We start from the raw sequence: 22,180 nt of genomic DNA, 5'->3' as shown, positions 1-22,180 counted from the left end.
CGAACACCTATACGGATTCTCCTGCACAGTGGCAGATATGTAAATATGGGGTTTCCATACCATTTCTTGCGCATTAGGGTTCGAACACTCGAACACCTATACGGATTATCCTGCACAGTGGCAGATATGTAAATACGGCGTTTACATGCCATTTCTTGCGCATTACGGTTCGAACACTCGAACACCTATACGGATTCTCCTGCACAGTGGCAGATATGTAAATATGGGGTTTCCATACCATTTCTTGCGCATTAGGGTTCGAACACTCGAACACCTATACGGATTCTCCTGCACAGTGGCAGATATGTAAATACGGCGTTTACTTACCATTTCTCACGCATTAGGGTTCGAACACTCAAACACCTATACGGATTCTCCTGCACAGTGGCAGATATGTAAATACGGGGTTTACTTACCATTTCTCACGCATTAGGGTTCGAACACTCGAACACCTATACGGATTCTCCTGCACAGTGGTAGATATGTAAATACGGGGTGTACATACCATTTCTTGCGCATTACGGTTCGAACACTCGAACACCTATACGGATTCTCCTGCACAGTGGCAGATATGTAAATACGGGGTTTCCATACCATTTCTTGCGCATTAGGGTTCGAACACTCGAACACCTATACGGATTCTCCTGCACAGTGGCAGATATGTAAATATGGGGTTTCCATACCATTTCTTGCGCATTAGGGTTCGAACACTCGAACACCGATACGGATTCTCCTGCACAGTGGCAGATATGTAAATATGGGGTTTCCATAACATTTCTTGCGCATTAGGGTTCGAACACTCGAACACCTATACGGATTCTCCTGCACAGTGGCAGATATGTAAATACGGCGTCTCCATACCATTTCTTGCGCATTAGGGTTCGAACACTCGAACACCTATACGGATTCTCCTGCACAGTGGCAGATATGTAAATATGGGGTTTCCATACCATTTCTTGCACATTAGGGTTCGAACACTCGAACACCTATACGGATTCTCCTGCACAGTGGCAGATATGTAAATACGGGGTTTCCATACCATTTCTTGCGCATTAGGGTTCGAACACTCGAACACCTATACGGATTTTCCTGCACAGTGGCAGATATGTAAATACGGGGTTTACATACCATTTCTTGCGCATTACGGTTCGAACACTCGAACACCTATACGGATTCTCCTGCACAGTGGCAGATATGTAAATATGGGGTTTCCATACCATTTCTTGCGCATTAGGGTTCGAACACTCGAACACCTATACGGATTCTCCTGCACAGTGGCAGATATGTAAATACGGCGTTTACTTACCATTTCCCACGCATTAGGGTTCGAACACTCGAACACCTATACGGATTCTCCTTGACAGTGGCAGATATGTAAATACGGGGTTTACATACCATTTCTTGCGCATTACGGTTCGAACACCCAAACACCTATACGGATTCTCCTGCACAGTGGTAGATATGTAAATATGGGGTTTCCATACCATATCTTGCGCATTAGGGTTCGAACACTCGAACACCTATACGGATTCACCTGCACAGTGGCAGATATGTAAATATGGGGTTTCCATACCATTTCTTGCGCATTAGGGTTCGAACACTCGAACACCTATACGGATTATCCTGCACAGTGGCAGATATGTAAATACGGCGTTTACATGCCATTTCTTGCGCATTACGGTTCGAACACTCGAACACCTATACGGATTCTCCTGCACAGTGGCAGATATGTAAATATGGGGTTTCCATACCATTTCTTGCGCAATAGGGTTCGAACACTCAAACACCTATACGGATTCTACTGCACAGTGGCAGATATGTAAATATGGGGTTTCCATACCATTTCTTGCGCATTAGGGTTCGAACACTCGAACACCTATACGGATTATCCTGCACAGTGGCAGATATGTAAATACGGGGTTTACATACCATTTCTTGCGCATTACGGTTCGAACACTCGAACACCTATACGGATTCTCCTGCATAGTGGCAGATATGTAAATATGGGGTTTCCATACCATTTCTTGCGCATTAGGGTTCGAACACTCGAACACCTATACGGATTCTCCTGCACAGTGGCAGATATGTAAATACGGCGGTTACTTACCATTTCTCACGCATTAGGGTTCGAACACTCGAACACCTATACAGATTGTCCTGCACAGTGGCAGATATGTAAATACGGGGTTTCCATACCATTTCTTGCGCATTACGGTTCGAAGACTCGAACACCTATACGGATTCTCCTGTACAGTGGCAGATATGTAAATACGGCGTTTCCTTAGCATTTCTCACGCATTAGGGTTCGAACACTCGAACACCTATACGGATTCTCCTTGACAGTGGCAGATATGTGAATACGGGGTTTACATACCATTTCTTGCGCATTACGGTTCGAACACCCGAACACCTATACGGATTCTCCTGCACAGTGGTAGATATGTAAATATGGGGTTTCCATACCATTTCTTGCGCATTAGGGTTTGAACACTCGAACACCTATACGGATTCTCCTGCACAGTGGCAGATATGTAAATACGGTGTTTACATTCCATTTCTTGCGCATTACGGTTCGAACACTCGAACACCTATACGGATTCTACTGCACAGTGGCAGATATGTAAATATGGGGTTTCCATACCATTTCTTGCGCATTAGGGTTCGAACACTCGAACACCTATACGGATTCTCCTGCACAGTGGCAGATATGTAAATACGGCGTTTACTTACCATTTCTCACGCATTAGGGTTCGAACACTCAAACACCTATACGGATTCTCCTGCACAGTGGCAGATATGTAAATACGGGGTTTACTTACCATTTCTCACGCATTAGGGTTCGAACACTCGAACACCTATACGGATTCTCCTGCACAGTGGTAGATATGTAAATACGGGGTGTACATACCATTTCTTGCGCATTACGGTTCGAACACTCGAACACCTATACGGATTCTCCTGCACAGTGGCAGATATGTAAATACGGGGTTTCCATACCATTTCTTGCGCATTAGGGTTCGAACACTCGAACACCTATACGGATTCTCCTGCACAGTGGCAGATATGTAAATATGGGGTTTCCATACCATTTCTTGCGCATTAGGGTTCGAACACTCGAACACCGATACGGATTCTCCTGCACAGTGGCAGATATGTAAATATGGGGTTTCCATACCATTTCTTGCGCATTAAGGTTCGAACACTCGAACACCTATACGGATTCTCCTGCACAGTGGCAGATATGTGAATACGGCGTTTACATGCCATTTCTTGCGCATTACGGTTCGAACACTCGAACACCTATACGAATTCTCCTGCACAGTGGCAGATATGTAAATACGGGGTTTACATACCATTTCTTGCGCATTACGGTTCGAACAGTCGAACACCTATACGGATTCTCCTGCACAGTGGCAGATATGTAAATATGGGGTTTCCATACCATTTCTTGCGCATTAGGGTTCGAACACTCGAACACCTATACGGATTCTCCTGCACAGTGGCAGATATGTAAATACGGCGTTTACTTACCATTTCTCACGCATTAGGGTTCGAACACTCGAACACCTATACAGATTGTCCTGCACAGTGGCAGATATGTAAATACGGGGTTTCCATACCATTTCTTGCGCATTACGGTTCGAAGACTCGAACACCTATACGGATTCTCCTGCACAGTGGCAGATATGTAAATACGGCGTTTCCTTACCATTTCTCACGCATTAGGGTTCGAACACTCGAACACCTATACGGATTCTCCTGCACAGTGGCAGATATGTAAATACGGGGTGTACATACCATTTCTTGCGCATTAGGGTTCGAACACTCGAACACCTATACGGATTCTCCTGCACAGTGGCAGATATGTAAATACGGGGTTTCCATACCATTTCTTGCGCATTAGGGTTCGAACACTCGAACACCTATACGGATTCTCCTGCACAGTGGCAGATATGTAAATATGGGGTTTCCATACCATTTCTTGCGCATTAGGGTTCGAACACTCGAACACCTATACGGATTCTCCTGCACAGTGGCAGATATGTAAATACGGGGTTTCCATACCATTTCTTGCGCATTAGGGTTCGAACACTCGAACACCTATACGGATTTTCCTGCACAATGGCAGATATGTAAATACGGGGTTTACATACCATTTCTTGCGCATTACGGTTCGAACACTCGAACACCTATACGGATTCTCCTACACAGTGGCAGATATGTAAATATGGGGTTTCCATACCATTTCTTGCGCATTAGGGTTCGAACACTCGAACACCTATACGGATTCTCCTGCACAGTGGCAGATATGTAAATACGCCGTTTACTTACCATTTCTCACGCATTAGGGTTCGAACACTCGAACACCTATACGGATTCTCCTTGACAGTGGCAGATATGTAAATACGGGGTTTACATACCATTTCTTGCGCATTACGGTTCGAACACCCAAACACCTATACGGATTCTCCTGCACAGTGGTAGATATGTAAATATGGGGTTTCCATACCATATCTTGCGCATTAGGGTTCGAACACTCGAACACCTATTCGGATTCTCCTGCACAGTGGCAGATATGTAAATATGGGGTTTCCATACCATTTCTTGCGCATTAGGGTTCGAACACTCGAACACCTATACGGATTATCCTGCACAGTGGCAGATATGTAAATACGGCGTTTACATGCCATTTCTTGCGCATTACGGTTCGAACACTTGAACACCTATACGGATTCTCCTGCACAGTGGCAGATATGTAAATCTGGGGTTTCCATACCATTTCTTGCGCAATAGGGTTCGAACACTCAAACACCTATACGGATTCTCCTGCACAGTGGCAGATATGTAAATATGGGGTTTCCATACCATTTCTTGCGCATTAGGGTTCGAACACTCGAACACCTATACGGATTCTCCTGCACAGTGGCAGATATGTAAATACGGCGTTTACTTACCATTTCTCACGCATTAGGGTTCGAACACTCAAACACCTATACGGATTCTCCTGCACAGTGGCAGATATGTAAATACGGGGTTTACTTACCATTTCTCACGCATTAGGGTTCGAACACTCGAACACCTATACGGATTCTCCTGCACAGTGGCAGATATGTAAATACGGGGTGTACATACCATTGCTTGCGCATTACGGTTCGAACACTCGAACACCTATACGGATTCTCCTGCACAGTGGCAGATATGTAAATACGGGGTTTCCATACCATTTCTTGCGCATTAGGGTTCGAACACTCGAACACCTATACGGATTCTCCTGCATAGTGGCAGATATGTAAATATGGGGTTTCCATACCATTTCTTGCGCATTAGGGTTCGAACACTCGAACACCTATACGGATTCTCCTGCACAGTGGCAGATATGTAAATATGGGGTTTCCATACCATTTCTTGCGCATTAGGGTTCGAACACTCGAACACCTATACGGATTCTCCTGCACAGTGGCAGATATGTAAATACGGCGTTTACATGCCATTTCTTGCGAATTACGGTTCGAACACTCGAACACCTATACGGATTCTCCTACACAGTGGCAGATATGTAAATACGGGGTTTACATACCATTTCTTGCGCATTACGGTTCGAACAGTCGAACACCTATACGGATTCTCCTGCACAGTGGCAGATACGTAAATATGGGGTTTCCATACCATTTCTTGCGCATTAGGGTTCGAACACTCGAACACCTATAGGGATTCTCCTGCACAGTGGCAGATATGTAAATACGGCGTTTACTTACCATTTCTCACGCATTAGGGTTCGAACACTCGAACACCTATACGGATTCTCCTGCACAGTGGCAGATATGTAAATACGGGGTTTCCATACCATTTCTTGCGCATTAGGGTTCGAACACTCGAACACCTATACGGATTTTCCTGCACAGTGGCAGATATGTAAATACGGGGTTTACATATCATTTCTTGCGCATTACGGTTCGAACACTCGAACACCTATACGGATTCTCCTGCACAGTGGCAGATATGTAAATATGGGGTTTCCATACCATTTCTTGCGCATTAGGGTTCGAACACTCGAACACCTATACGGATTATCCTGCACAGTGGCAGATATGTAAATACGGCGTTTACATGCCATTTCTTGCGCATTACGGTTCGAACACTCGAACACCTATACGGATTCTCCTGCACAGTGGCAGATATGTAAATATGGGGTTTCCATACCATTTCTTGCGCATCAGGGTTCGAACACTCAAACACCTATACGGATTCTCCTGCACAGTGGCAGATATGTAAATACGGCGTTTACTTACCATTTCTCACGCATTAGGGTTCGAACACTCAAACACCTATACGGATTCTCCTGCACAGTGGCAGATATGTAAATACGGGGTTTACTTACCATTTCTCACGCATTAGGGTTCGAACACTCGAACACCTATACGGATTCTCCTGCACAGTGGTAGATATGTAAATACGGGGTGTACATACCATTTCTTGCGCATTACGGTTCGAACACTCGAACACCTATACGGATTCTCCTGCACAGTGGCAGATATGTAAATACGGGGTTTCCATACCATTTCTTGCGCATTAGGGTTCGAACACTCGAACACCTATACGGATTCTCCTGCACAGTGGCAGATATGTAAATATGGGGTTTCCATACCATTTCTTGCGCATTAGGGTTCGAACACTCGAACACCGATACGGATTCTCCTGCACAGTGGCAGATATGTAAATATGGGGTTTCCATAACATTTCTTGCGCATTAGGGTTCGAACACTCGAACACCTATACGGATTCTCCTGCACAGTGGCAGATATGTAAATACGGCGTCTCCATACCATTTCTTGCGCATTAGGGTTCGAACACTCGAACACCTATACGGATTCTCCTGCACAGTGGCAGATATGTAAATATGGGGTTTCCATACCATTTCTTGCACATTAGGGTTCGAACACTCGAACACCTATACGGATTCTCCTGCACAGTGGCAGATATGTAAATACGGGGTTTCCATACCATTTCTTCCGCATTAGGGTTCGAACACTCGAACACCTATACGGATTTTCCTGCACAGTGGCAGATATGTAAATACGGGGTTTACATACCATTTCTTGCGCATTACGGTTCGAACACTCGAACACCTATACGGATTCTCCTGCACAGTGGCAGATATGTAAATATGGGGTTTCCATACCATTTCTTGCGCATTAGGGTTCGAACACTCGAACACCTATACGGATTCTCCTGCACAGTGGCAGATATGTAAATACGGCGTTTACTTACCATTTCTCACGCATTAGGGTTCGAACACTCGAACACCTATACAGATTGTCCTGCACAGTGGCTGATATGTAAATACGGGGTTTCCATACCATTTCTTGCGCATTACGGTTCGAACACTCGAACACCGATACGGATTCTCCTGCACAGTGGCAGATATATAAATACGGCGTTTACTTACCATTTCTCACGCATTAGGGTTCGAACACTCGAACACCTATACGGATTCTCCTTGACAGTGGCAGATATGTAAATACGGGGTTTACATACCATTTCTTGCGCATTACGGTTCGAACACCCGAACACCTATACGGATTCTCCTGCACAGTGGTAGATATGTAAATATGGGGTTTCCATACCATTTCTTGCGCATTAGGGTTCGAACAATCGAACACCTATACGGATTCTCCTGCACAGTGGCAGATATGTAAATACGGCGTTTACATTCCATTTCTTGCGCATTACGGTTCGAACACTCGAACACCTCTACGGATTCGCCTGCACAGTGGCAAATATGTAAATATGGGGTTTCCCTACCATTTCTTGCGCATTAGGGTTCGAACACTCGAACACCTATACGGATTCTCCTGCACAGTGGCAGATATGTAAATATGGGGTTTCCATACCATTTCTTGCGCATTAGGGTTCGAACACTCGAACACCTATACGGATTCTCCTGCACAGTGGCAGATATGTAAATACGGCGTTTACATGCCATTTCTTGCGCATTACGGTTCGAACACTCGAACACCTATACGGATTCTCCTGCACAGTGGCAGATATGTAAATACGGGGTTTACATACCATTTCTTGCGCATTACGGTTCGAACAGTCGAACACCTATACGGATTCTCCTGCACAGTGGCAGATATGTAAATATGGGGTTTCCATACCATTTCTTGCGCATTAGGGTTCGAACACTCGAACACCTATACGGATTCTCCTGCACAGTGGCAGATATGTAAATACGGCGTTTACTTACCATTTCTCACGCATTAGGGTTCGAACACTCGAACACCTATACGGATTCTCCTGCACAGTGGCAGATATGTAAATACGGCGTTTACTTACCATTTCTCACGCATTAGGGTTCGAACACTCGAACACCTATACGGATTATCCTGCACAGTGGCAGATATGTAAATACGGCGTTTACATGCCATTTCTTGCGCATTACGGTTCGAACACTCGAACACCTATACGGATTCTCCTGCACAGTGGCAGATATGTAAATATGGGGTTTCCATACCATTTCTTGCGCATCAGGGTTCGAACACTCAAACACCTATACGGATTCTCCTGCACAGTGGCAGATATGTAAATACGGCGTTTACTTACCATTTCTCACGCATTAGGGTTCGAACACTCAAACACCTATACGGATTCTCCTGCACAGTGGCAGATATGTAAATACGGGGTTTACTTACCATTTCTCACGCATTAGGGTTCGAACACTCGAACACCTATACGGATTCTCCTGCACAGTGGTAGATATGTAAATACGGGGTGTACATACCATTTCTTGCGCATTACGGTTCGAACACTCGAACACCTATACGGATTCTCCTGCACAGTGGCAGATATGTAAATACGGGGTTTCCATACCATTTCTTGCGCATTAGGGTTCGAACACTCGAACACCTATACGGATTCTCCTGCACAGTGGCAGATATGTAAATATGGGGTTTCCATACCATTTCTTGCGCATTAGGGTTCGAACACTCGAACACCGATACGGATTCTCCTGCACAGTGGCAGATATGTAAATATGGGGTTTCCATAACATTTCTTGCGCATTAGGGTTCGAACACTCGAACACCTATACGGATTCTCCTGCACAGTGGCAGATATGTAAATACGGCGTCTCCATACCATTTCTTGCGCATTAGGGTTCGAACACTCGAACACCTATACGGATTCTCCTGCACAGTGGCAGATATGTAAATACGGGGTTTCCATACCATTTCTTGCGCATTAGGGTTCGAACACTCGAACACCTATACGGATTCTCCTGCACAGTGGCAGATATGTAAATATGGGGTTTCCATACCATTTCTTGCGCATTAGGGTTCGAACACTCGAACACCTATACGGATTCTCCTGCACAGTGGCAGATATGTAAATACGGGGTTTCCATACCATTTCTTGCGCATTAGGGTTCGAACACTCGAACACCTATACGGATTTTCCTGCACAATGGCAGATATGTAAATACGGGGTTTACATACCATTTCTTGCGCATTACGGTTCGAACACTCGAACACCTATACGGATTCTCCTACACAGTGGCAGATATGTAAATATGGGGTTTCCATACCATTTCTTGCGCATTAGGGTTCGAACACTCGAACACCTATACGGATTCTCCTGCACAGTGGCAGATATGTAAATACGCCGTTTACTTACCATTTCTCACGCATTAGGGTTCGAACACTCGAACACCTATACGGATTCTCCTTGACAGTGGCAGATATGTAAATACGGGGTTTACATACCATTTCTTGCGCATTACGGTTCGAACACCCAAACACCTATACGGATTCTCCTGCACAGTGGTAGATATGTAAATATGGGGTTTCCATACCATATCTTGCGCATTAGGGTTCGAACACTCGAACACCTATTCGGATTCTCCTGCACAGTGGCAGATATGTAAATATGGGGTTTCCATACCATTTCTTGCGCATTAGGGTTCGAACACTCGAACACCTATACGGATTATCCTGCACAGTGGCAGATATGTAAATACGGCGTTTACATGCCATTTCTTGCGCATTACGGTTCGAACACTTGAACACCTATACGGATTCTCCTGCACAGTGGCAGATATGTAAATCTGGGGTTTCCATACCATTTCTTGCGCAATAGTGTTCGAACACTCAAACACCTATACGGATTCTCCTGCACAGTGGCAGATATGTAAATATGGGGTTTCCATACCATTTCTTGCGCATTAGGGTTCGAACACTCGAACACCTATACGGATTCTCCTGCACAGTGGCAGATATGTAAATACGGCGTTTACTTACCATTTCTCACGCATTAGGGTTCGAACACTCAAACACCTATACGGATTCTCCTGCACAGTGGCAGATATGTAAATACGGGGTTTACTTACCATTTCTCACGCATTAGGGTTCGAACACTCGAACACCTATACGGATTCTCCTGCACAGTGGCAGATATGTAAATACGGGGTGTACATACCATTGCTTGCGCATTACGGTTCGAACACTCGAACACCTATACGGATTCTCCTGCACAGTGGCAGATATGTAAATACGGGGTTTCCATACCATTTCTTGCGCATTAGGGTTCGAACACTCGAACACCTATACGGATTCTCCTGCATAGTGGCAGATATGTAAATATGGGGTTTCCATACCATTTCTTGCGCATTAGGGTTCGAACACTCGAACACCTATACGGATTCTCCTGCACAGTGGCAGATATGTAAATATGGGGTTTCCATACCATTTCTTGCGCATTAGGGTTCGAACACTCGAACACCTATACGGATTCTCCTGCACAGTGGCAGATATGTAAATACGGCGTTTACATGCCATTTCTTGCGAATTACGGTTCGAACACTCGAACACCTATACGGATTCTCCTACACAGTGGCAGATATGTAAATACGGGGTTTACATACCATTTCTTGCGCATTACGGTTCGAACAGTCGAACACCTATACGGATTCTCCTGCACAGTGGCAGATACGTAAATATGGGGTTTCCATACCATTTCTTGCGCATTAGGGTTCGAACACTCGAACACCTATAGGGATTCTCCTGCACAGTGGCAGATATGTAAATACGGCGTTTACTTACCATTTCTCACGCATTAGGGTTCGAACACTCGAACACCTATACGGATTCTCCTGCACAGTGGCAGATATGTAAATACGGGGTTTCCATACCATTTCTTGCGCATTAGGGTTCGAACACTCGAACACCTATACGGATTTTCCTGCACAGTGGCAGATATGTAAATACGGGGTTTACATATCATTTCTTGCGCATTACGGTTCGAACACTCGAACACCTATACGGATTCTCCTGCACAGTGGCAGATATGTAAATATGGGGTTTCCATACCATTTCTTGCGCATTAGGGTTCGAACACTCGAACACCTATACGGATTATCCTGCACAGTGGCAGATATGTAAATACGGCGTTTACATGCCATTTCTTGCGCATTACGGTTCGAACACTCGAACACCTATACGGATTCTCCTGCACAGTGGCAGATATGTAAATATGGGGTTTCCATACCATTTCTTGCGCATCAGGGTTCGAACACTCAAACACCTATACGGATTCTCCTGCACAGTGGCAGATATGTAAATACGGCGTTTACTTACCATTTCTCACGCATTAGGGTTCGAACACTCAAACACCTATACGGATTCTCCTGCACAGTGGCAGATATGTAAATACGGGGTTTACTTACCATTTCTCACGCATTAGGGTTCGAACACTCGAACACCTATACGGATTCTCCTGCACAGTGGTAGATATGTAAATACGGGGTGTACATACCATTTCTTGCGCATTACGGTTCGAACACTCGAACACCTATACGGATTCTCCTGCACAGTGGCAGATATGTAAATACGGGGTTTCCATACCATTTCTTGCGCATTAGGGTTCGAACACTCGAACACCTATACGGATTCTCCTGCACAGTGGCAGATATGTAAATATGGGGTTTCCATACCATTTCTTGCGCATTAGGGTTCGAACACTCGAACACCGATACGGATTCTCCTGCACAGTGGCAGATATGTAAATATGGGGTTTCCATAACATTTCTTGCGCATTAGGGTTCGAACACTCGAACACCTATACGGATTCTCCTGCACAGTGGCAGATATGTAAATACGGCGTCTCCATACCATTTCTTGCGCATTAGGGTTCGAACACTCGAACACCTATACGGATTCTCCTGCACAGTGGCAGATATGTAAATATGGGGTTTCCATACCATTTCTTGCACATTAGGGTTCGAACACTCGAACACCTATACGGATTCTCCTGCACAGTGGCAGATATGTAAATACGGGGTTTCCATACCATTTCTTCCGCATTAGGGTTCGAACACTCGAACACCTATACGGATTTTCCTGCACAGTGGCAGATATGTAAATACGGGGTTTACATACCATTTCTTGCGCATTACGGTTCGAACACTCGAACACCTATACGGATTCTCCTGCACAGTGGCAGATATGTAAATATGGGGTTTCCATACCATTTCTTGCGCATTAGGGTTCGAACACTCGAACACCTATACGGATTCTCCTGCACAGTGGCAGATATGTAAATACGGCGTTTACTTACCATTTCTCACGCATTAGGGTTCGAACACTCGAACACCTATACAGATTGTCCTGCACAGTGGCTGATATGTAAATACGGGGTTTCCATACCATTTCTTGCGCATTACGGTTCGAACACTCGAACACCGATACGGATTCTCCTGCACAGTGGCAGATATATAAATACGGCGTTTACTTACCATTTCTCACGCATTAGGGTTCGAACACTCGAACACCTATACGGATTCTCCTTGACAGTGGCAGATATGTAAATACGGGGTTTACATACCATTTCTTGCGCATTACGGTTCGAACACCCGAACACCTATACGGATTCTCCTGCACAGTGGTAGATATGTAAATATGGGGTTTCCATACCATTTCTTGCGCATTAGGGTTCGAACAATCGAACACCTATACGGATTCTCCTGCACAGTGGCAGATATGTAAATACGGCGTTTACATTCCATTTCTTGCGCATTACGGTTCGAACACTCGAACACCTCTACGGATTCGCCTGCACAGTGGCAAATATGTAAATATGGGGTTTCCCTACCATTTCTTGCGCATTATGGTTCGAACACTCGAACACCTATACGGATTCTCCTGCACAGTGGCAGATATGTAAATATGGGGTTTCCATACCATTTCTTGCGCATTAGGGTTCGAACACTCGAACACCTATACGGATTCTCCTGCACAGTGGCAGATATGTAAATACGGCGTTTACATGCCATTTCTTGCGCATTACGGTTCGAACACTCGAACACCTATACGGATTCTCCTGCACAGTGGCAGATATGTAAATACGGGGTTTACATACCATTTCTTGCGCATTACGGTTCGAACAGTCGAACACCTATACGGATTCTCCTGCACAGTGGCAGATATGTAAATATGGGGTTTCCATACCATTTCTTGCGCATTAGGGTTCGAACACTCGAACACCTATACGGATTCTCCTGCACAGTGGCAGATATGTAAATACGGCGTTTACTTACCATTTCTCACGCATTAGGGTTCGAACACTCGAACACCTATACGGATTCTCCTGCACAGTGGCAGATATGTAAATACGGCGTTTACTTACCATTTCTCACGCATTAGGGTTCGAACACTCGAACACCTATACGGATTCTCCTGCACAGTGGCAGATATGTAAATATAGGGTTTACATACCATTTCTTGCGCATTACGGTTCGAACACTCAAACACCTATACGGATTCTACTGCACAGTGGCAGATATGTAAATATGGGGTTTCCATACCATTTCTTGCGCATTAGGGTTCAAACACTCGAACACCTATACGGATTCTCCTGCACAGTGGCATATATGTAAATACGGCGTTTACTTACCATTTCCCACGCATTAGGGTTCGAACACTCAAACACCTATACGGATTCTCCTGCACAGTGGCAGATATGTAAATACGGCGTTTACTTACCATTTCTCACGCATTAGGGTTCGAACACTCGAACGCCTATACAGATTGTCCTGCACAGTGGCAGATATGTAAATACGGGGTTTCCATACCATTTTTGCGCATTACGGTTCGAACACTCGAACACCGATACGGATTCTCCTGCACAGTGGCAGATATGTAAATACGGCGTTTACTTACCATTTCTCACGCATTAGGGTTCGAACACTCGAACACCTATACGGATTCTCCTGCACAGTGGCAGATATGTAAATACGGGGTTTACATACCATTTCTTGCGCATTACGGTTCGAACACCCGAACACCTATACGGATTCTCCTGCACAGTGGTAGATATGTAAATATGGGGTTTCCATACCATATCTTGCGCATTAGGGTTCGAACACTCGAACACCTATACGGATTCTCCTGCACAGTGGCAGATATGTAAATATGGGGTTTCCATACCATTTCTTGCGCATTAGGGTTCGAACACTCGAACACCTATACGGATTCTCCTGCACAGTGGCAGATATGTAAATACGGCGTTTACATGCCATTTCTTGCGCATTACGGTTCGAACACTCGAACACCTATACGGATTCTCCTGCACAGTGGCAGATATGTAAATACGGGGTTTACATACCATTTCTTGCGCATTACGGTTCGAACAGTCGAACACCTATACGGATTCTCCTGCACAGTGGCAGATATGTAAATATGGGGTTTCCATACCATTTCTTGCGCATTAGGGTTCGAACACTCGAACACCTATACGGATTCTCCTGCACAGTGGCAGATATGTAAATACGGCGTTTACTTACCATTTCTCACGCATTAGGGTTCGAACACTCGAACACCTATACGGATTCTCCTGCACAGTGGCAGATATGTAAATACGGCGTTTACTTACCATTTCTCACGCATTAGGGTTCGAACACTCGAACACCTATACGGATTCTCCTGCACAGTGGCAGATATGTAAATATAGGGTTTACATACCATTTCTTGCGCATTACGGTTCGAACACTCAAACACCTATACGGATTCTACTGCACAGTGGCAGATATGTAAATATGGGGTTTCCATACCATTTCTTGCGCATTAGGGTTCAAACACTCGAACACCTATACGGATTCTCCTGCACAGTGGCATATATGTAAATACGGCGTTTACTTACCATTTCCCACGCATTAGGGTTCGAACACTCAAACACCTATACGGATTCTCCTGCACAGTGGCAGATATGTAAATACGGCGTTTACTTACCATTTCTCACGCATTAGGGTTCGAACACTCGAACGCCTATACAGATTGTCCTGCACAGTGGCAGATATGTAAATACGGGGTTTCCATACCATTTTTGCGCATTACGGTTCGAACACTCGAACACCGATACGGATTCTCCTGCACAGTGGCAGATATGTAAATACGGCGTTTACTTACCATTTCTCACGCATTAGGGTTCGAACACTCGAACACCTATACGGATTCTCCTGCACAGTGGCAGATATGTAAATACGGGGTTTACATACCATTTCTTGCGCATTACGGTTCGAACACCCGAACACCTATACGGATTCTCCTGCACAGTGGTAGATATGTAAATATGGGGTTTCCATACCATATCTTGCGCATTAGGGTTCGAACACTCGAACACCTATACGGATTCTCCTGCACAGTGGCAGATATGTAAATATGGGGTTTCCATACCATTTCTTGCGCATTAGGGTTCGAACACTCGAACACCTATACGGATTCTCCTGCACAGTGGCAGATATGTAAATACGGCGTTTACATGCCATTTCTTGCGCATTACGGTTCGAACACTCGAACACCTATACGGATTCTCCTACACAGTGGCAGATATGTAAATACGGGGTTTACATACCATTTCTTGCGCATTACGGTTCGAACAGTCGAACACCTATACGGATTCTCCTGCACAGTGGCAGATACGTAAATATGGGGTTTCCATACCATTTCTTGCGCATTAGGGTTCGAACACTCGAACACCTATAGTGATTCTCCTGCACAGTGGCAGATATGTAAATACGGCGTTTACTTACCATTTCTCACGCATTAGGGTTCGAACACTCGAACACCTATACGGATTCTCCTGCACAGTGGCAGATATGTAAATACGGGGTTTCCATACCATTTCTTGCGCATTAGGGTTCGAACACTCGAACACCTATACGGATTTTCCTGCACAGTGGCAGATATGTAAATACGGGGTTTACATATCATTTCTTGCGCATTACGGTTCGAACACTCGAACACCTATACGGATTCTCCTGCACAGTGGCAGATATGTAAATATGGGGTTTCCATACCATTTCTTGCGCATTAGGGTTCGAACACTCGAACACCTATACGGATTATCCTGCACAGTGGCAGATATGTAAATACGGCGTTTACATGCCATTTCTTGCGCATTACGGTTCGAACACTCGAACACCTATACGGATTCTCCTGCACAGTGGCAGATATGTAAATATAGGGTTTCCATACCATTTCTTGCGCATTAGGGTTCGAACACTCAAACACCTATACGGATTCTCCTGCACAGTGGCAGATATGTAAATACGGCGTTTACTTACCATTTCTCACGCATTAGGGTTCGAACACTCAAACACCTATACGGATTCTCCTGCACAGTGGCAGATATGTAAATACGGGGTTTACTTACCATTTCTCACGCATTAGGGTTCGAACACTCGAACACCTATACGGATTCTCCTGCACAGTGGTAGATATGTAAATACGGGGCGTACATACCATTTCTTGCGCATTACGGTTCGAACACTCGAACACCTATACGGATTCTCCTGCACAGTGGCAGATATGTAAATACGGGGTTTCCATATCATTTCTTGCGCATTAGGGTTCGAACACTCGAACACCTATACGGATTCTCCTGCACAGTGGCAGATATGTAAATATGGGGTTTCCATACCATTTCTTGCGCATTAGGGTTCGAACACTCGAACACCGATACGGATTCTCCTGCACAGTGGCAGATATGTAAATATGGGGTTTCCATAACATTTCTTGCGCATTAGGGTTCGAACACTCGAACACCTATACGGATTCTCCTGCACAGTGGCAGATATGTAAATACGGCGTTTACATGCCATTTCTTGCGCATTACGGTTCGAACACTCGAACACCTATACGGATTCTCCTGCACAGTGGCAGATATGTAAATACGGGGTTTACATACCATTTCTTGAGCATTACGGTTCGAACAGTCGAACACCTATACGGATTCTCCTGCACAGTGGCAGATATGTAAATATGGGGTTTCTATACCATTTCTTGCGCATTAGGGTTCGAACACTCGAACACCTATACGGATTCTCCTGCACAGTGGCAGATATGTAAATACGGCGTTTACTTACCATTTCTCACGCATTAGGGTTCGAACACTCGAACACCTATACAGATTGTCCTGCACAGTGGCAGATATGTAAATACGGGGTTTCCGTACCATTTCTTGCGCATTACGGTTCGAAGACTCGAACACCTATACGGATTCTCCTGCACAGTGGCAGATATGTAAATACGGCGTTTCCTTACCATTTCTCACGCATTAGGGTTCGAACACTCGAACACCTATACGGATTCTCCTGCACAGTGGCAGATATGTAAATACGGGGTGTACATACCATTTCTTGCGCATTACGGTTCGAACACTCGAACACCTATACGGATTCTCCTGCACAGTGGCAGATATGTAAATACGGGGTTTCCATACCATTTCTTACGCATTAGGGTTCGAACACTCGAACACCTATACGGATTCTCCTGCACAGTGGCAGATATGTAAACATGGGGTCTCCATACCATTTCTTGCGCATTAGGGTTCGAACACTCGAACACCTATACGGATTCTCCTGCACAGTGGCAGATATGTAAATATGGGGTTTCCATACCATTTCTTGCGCATTAGGGTTCGAACACTCGAACACCTATACGGATTCTCCTGCACAGTGGCAGATATGTAAATACGGCGTTTACATGCCATTTCTTGCGCATTACGGTTCGAACACTCGAACACCTATACGGATTCTCCTGCACAGTGGCAGATATGTAAATACGGGGTTTACATACCATTTCTTGCGCATTACGGTTCGAACAGTCGAACACCTATACGGATTCTCCTGCACAGTGGCAGATATGTAAATATGGGGTTTCCATACCATTTCTTGCGCATTAGGGTTCGAACACTCGAACACCTATACGGATTCTCCTGCACAGTGGCAGATATGTAAATACGGCGTTTACATACCATTTCTTGCGCATTAGGGTTCGAACACTCGAACACCTATACGGATTCTCCTGCACAGTGGCAGAGTTGTAAATACGGCGTTTACTTACCATTTCTTGCGCATTAGGGTTCGAACACTCGAACACCTATACGGATTTTCCTGCACAGTGGCAGATATGTAAATACGGGGTTTACATACCATTTCTTGCGCATTACGGTTCGAACACTCGAACACCTATACGGATTCTCCTGCACAGTGGCAGATATGTAAATATGGGGTTTCCATACCATTTCTTGCGCATTAGGGTTCGAACACTCGAACACCTATACGGATTCTCCTGCACAGTGGCAGATATGTAAATACGACGTTTACATGCCATTTCTTGCGCATTACGGTTCGAACACTCGAACACCTATACGGATTCTCCTGCACAGTGGCAGATATGTAAATATGGGGTTTCCATACCATTTCTTGCGCAATAGGGTTCGAACACTCAAACACCTATACGGATTCTCCTGCACAGTGGCAGATATGTAAATACGGGGTTTACATACCATTTCTTGCGCATTACGGTTCGAACACTCGAACACCTATACGGATTCTCCTGCACAGTGGCAGATATGTAAATATGGGGTTTCCATACCATTTCTTGCGCATTAGGGTTCGAACACTCGAACACCAATACGGATTCTCCTGCATAGTGGCAGATATGTAAATACGGCGTTTACATGCCATTTCTTGCGCATTACGGTTCGAACACTCGAACACCTATACGGATTCTCCTGCACAGTGGCAGATATGTAAATATGGGGTTTCCATACCATTTCTTGCGCAATAGGGTTCGAACACTCAAACACCTATACGGATTCTACTGCACAGTGGCAGATATGTAAATATGGGGTTTCCATACCATTTCTTGCGCATTAGGGTTCGAACACTCGAACACCTATACGGATTCTCCTGCACAGTGGCAGATATGTAAATACGGCGTTTCCTTAGCATTTCTCACGCATTAGGGTTCGAACACTCGAACACCTATACGGATTCTCCTTGACAGTGGCAGATATGTAAATACGGGGTTTACATACCATTTCTTGCGCATTACGGTTCGAACACCCGAACACCTGTACGGATTCTCCTGCACAGTGGTAGATATGTAAATATGGGGTTTCCATACCATTTCTTGCGCATTAGGGTTTGAACACTCGAACACCTATACGGATTCTCCTGCACAGTGGCAGATATGTAAATACGGCGTTTACATTCCATTTCTTGCGCATTACGGTTCGAACACTCGAACACCTATACGGATTCTACTGCACAGTGGCAGATATGTAAATATGGGGTTTCCATACCATTTCTTGCGCATTAGGGTTCGAACACTCGAACACCTATACGGATTCTCCTGCACAGTGGCAGATATGTAAATACGGCGTTTCCTTACCATTTCTCACGCATTAGGGTTCGAACACTCGAACACCTATACGGATTCTCCTGCACAGTGGCAGATATGTAAATACGGGGTGTACATACCATTTCTTGCGCATTACGGTTCGAACACTCGAACACCGATACGGATTCTCCTGCACAGTGGCAGATATGTAAATACGGCGTTTACTTACCATTTCTCACGCATTAGGGTTCGAACACTCGAACACCTATACGGATTCTCCTGCACAGTGGCAGATATGTAAATACGGGGTTTACATACCATTTCTTGCGCATTACGGTTCGAACACCCGAACACCTATACGGATTCTCCTGCACAGTGGTAGATATGTAAATATGGGGTTTCCATACCATATCTTGCGCATTAGGGTTCGAACACTCGAACACCTATACGGATTCTCCTGCACAGTGGCAGATATGTAAATATGGGGTTTCCATACCATTTCTTGCGCATTAGGGTTCGAACACTCGAACACCTATACGGATTATCCTGCACAGTGGCAGATATGTAAATACGGCGTTTACATGCCATTTCTTGCGCATTACGGTTCGAACACTCGAACACCTATACGGATTCTCCTGCACAGTGGCAGATATGTAAATATGGGGTTTCCATACCATTTCTTGCGCATTAGGGTTCGAACACTCAAACACCTATACGGATTCTCCTGCACAGTGGCAGATATGTAAATACGGCGTTTACTTACCATTTCTCACGCATTAGGGTTCGAACACTCAAACACCTATACGGATTCTCCTGCACAGTGGCAGATATGTAAATACGGGGTTTACTTACCATTTCTCACGCATTAGGGTTCGAACACTCGAACACCTATACGGATTCTCCTGCACAGTGGTAGATATGTAAATACGGGGTGTACATACCATTTCTTGCGCATTACGGTTCGAACACTCGAACACCTATACGGATTCTCCTGCACAGTGGCAGATATGTAAATACGGGGTTTCCATACCATTTCTTGCGCATTAGGGTTCGAACACTCGAACACCTATACGGATTCTCCTGCACAGTGGCAGATATGTAAATATGGGGTTTCCATACCATTTCTTGCGCATTAGGGTTCGAACACTCGAACACCGATACGGATTCTCCTGCACAGTGGCAGATATGTAAATATGGGGTTTCCATAACGTTTCTTGCGCATTAGGGTTCGAACACTCGAACACCTATACGGATTCTCCTGCACAGTGGCAGATATGTAAATACGGCGTCTCCATACCATTTCTTGCGCATTAGGGTTCGAACACTCGAACACCTATACGGATTCTCCTGCACAGTGGCAGATATGTAAATATGGGGTTTCCATACCATTTCTTGCACATTAGGGTTCGAACACTCGAACACCTATACGGATTCTCCTGCACAGTGGCAGATATGTAAATACGGGGTTTCCATACCATTTCTTGCGCATTAGGGTTCGAACACTCGAACACCTATACGGATTTTCCTGCACAGTGGCAGATATGTAAATACGGGGTTTACATACCATTTCTTGCGCATTACGGTTCGAACACTCGAACACCTATACGGATTCTCCTGCACAGTGGCAGATATGTAAATATGGGGTTTCCATACCATTTCTTGCGCATTAGGGTTCGAACACTCGAACACCTATACGGATTCTCCTGCACAGTGGCAGATATGTAAATACGGCGTTTACTTACCATTTCTCACGCATTAGGGTTCGAACACTCGAACACCTATACGGATTCTCCTTGACAGTGGCAGATATGTAAATACGGGGTTTACATACCATTTCTTGCGCATTACGGTTCGAACACCCAAACACCTATACGGATTCTCCTGCACAGTGGTAGATATGTAAATATGGGGTTTCCATACCATATCTTGCGCATTAGGGTTCGAACACTCGAACACCTATACGGATTCTCCTGCACAGTGGCAGATATGTAAATATGGGGTTTCCATACCATTTCTTGCGCATTAGGGTTCGAACACTCGAACACCTATACGGATTATCCTGCACAGTGGCAGATATGTAAATACGGCGTTTACATGCCATTTCTTGCGCATTACGGTTCGAACACTCGAACACCTATACGGATTCTCCTGCACAGTGGCAGATATGTAAATATGGGGTTTCCATACCATTTCTTGCGCAATAGGGTTCGAACACTCAAACACCTATACGGATTCTACTGCACAGTGGCAGATATGTAAATATGGGGTTTCCATACCATTTCTTGCGCATTAGGGTTCGAACACTCGAACACCTATACGGATTCTCCTGCACAGTGGCAGATATGTAAATACGGCGTTTACTTACCATTTCTCACGCATTAGGGTTCGAACACTCAAACACCTATACGGATTCTCCTGCACAGTGGCAGATATGTAAATACGGGGTTTACTTACCATTTCTCACGCATTAGGGTTCGAACACTCGAACACCTATACGGATTCTC

This window comes from Camellia sinensis, chromosome 10, assembly GCF_055761805.1.
Source record: "Camellia sinensis isolate YWXY chromosome 10, ASM5576180v1, whole genome shotgun sequence".
Classification (NCBI taxonomy): domain Eukaryota; kingdom Viridiplantae; phylum Streptophyta; class Magnoliopsida; order Ericales; family Theaceae; genus Camellia; species Camellia sinensis.
The sequence above is the reverse complement of the archived record's forward strand: the minus strand, read 5'-3'. Positions refer to the sequence as shown.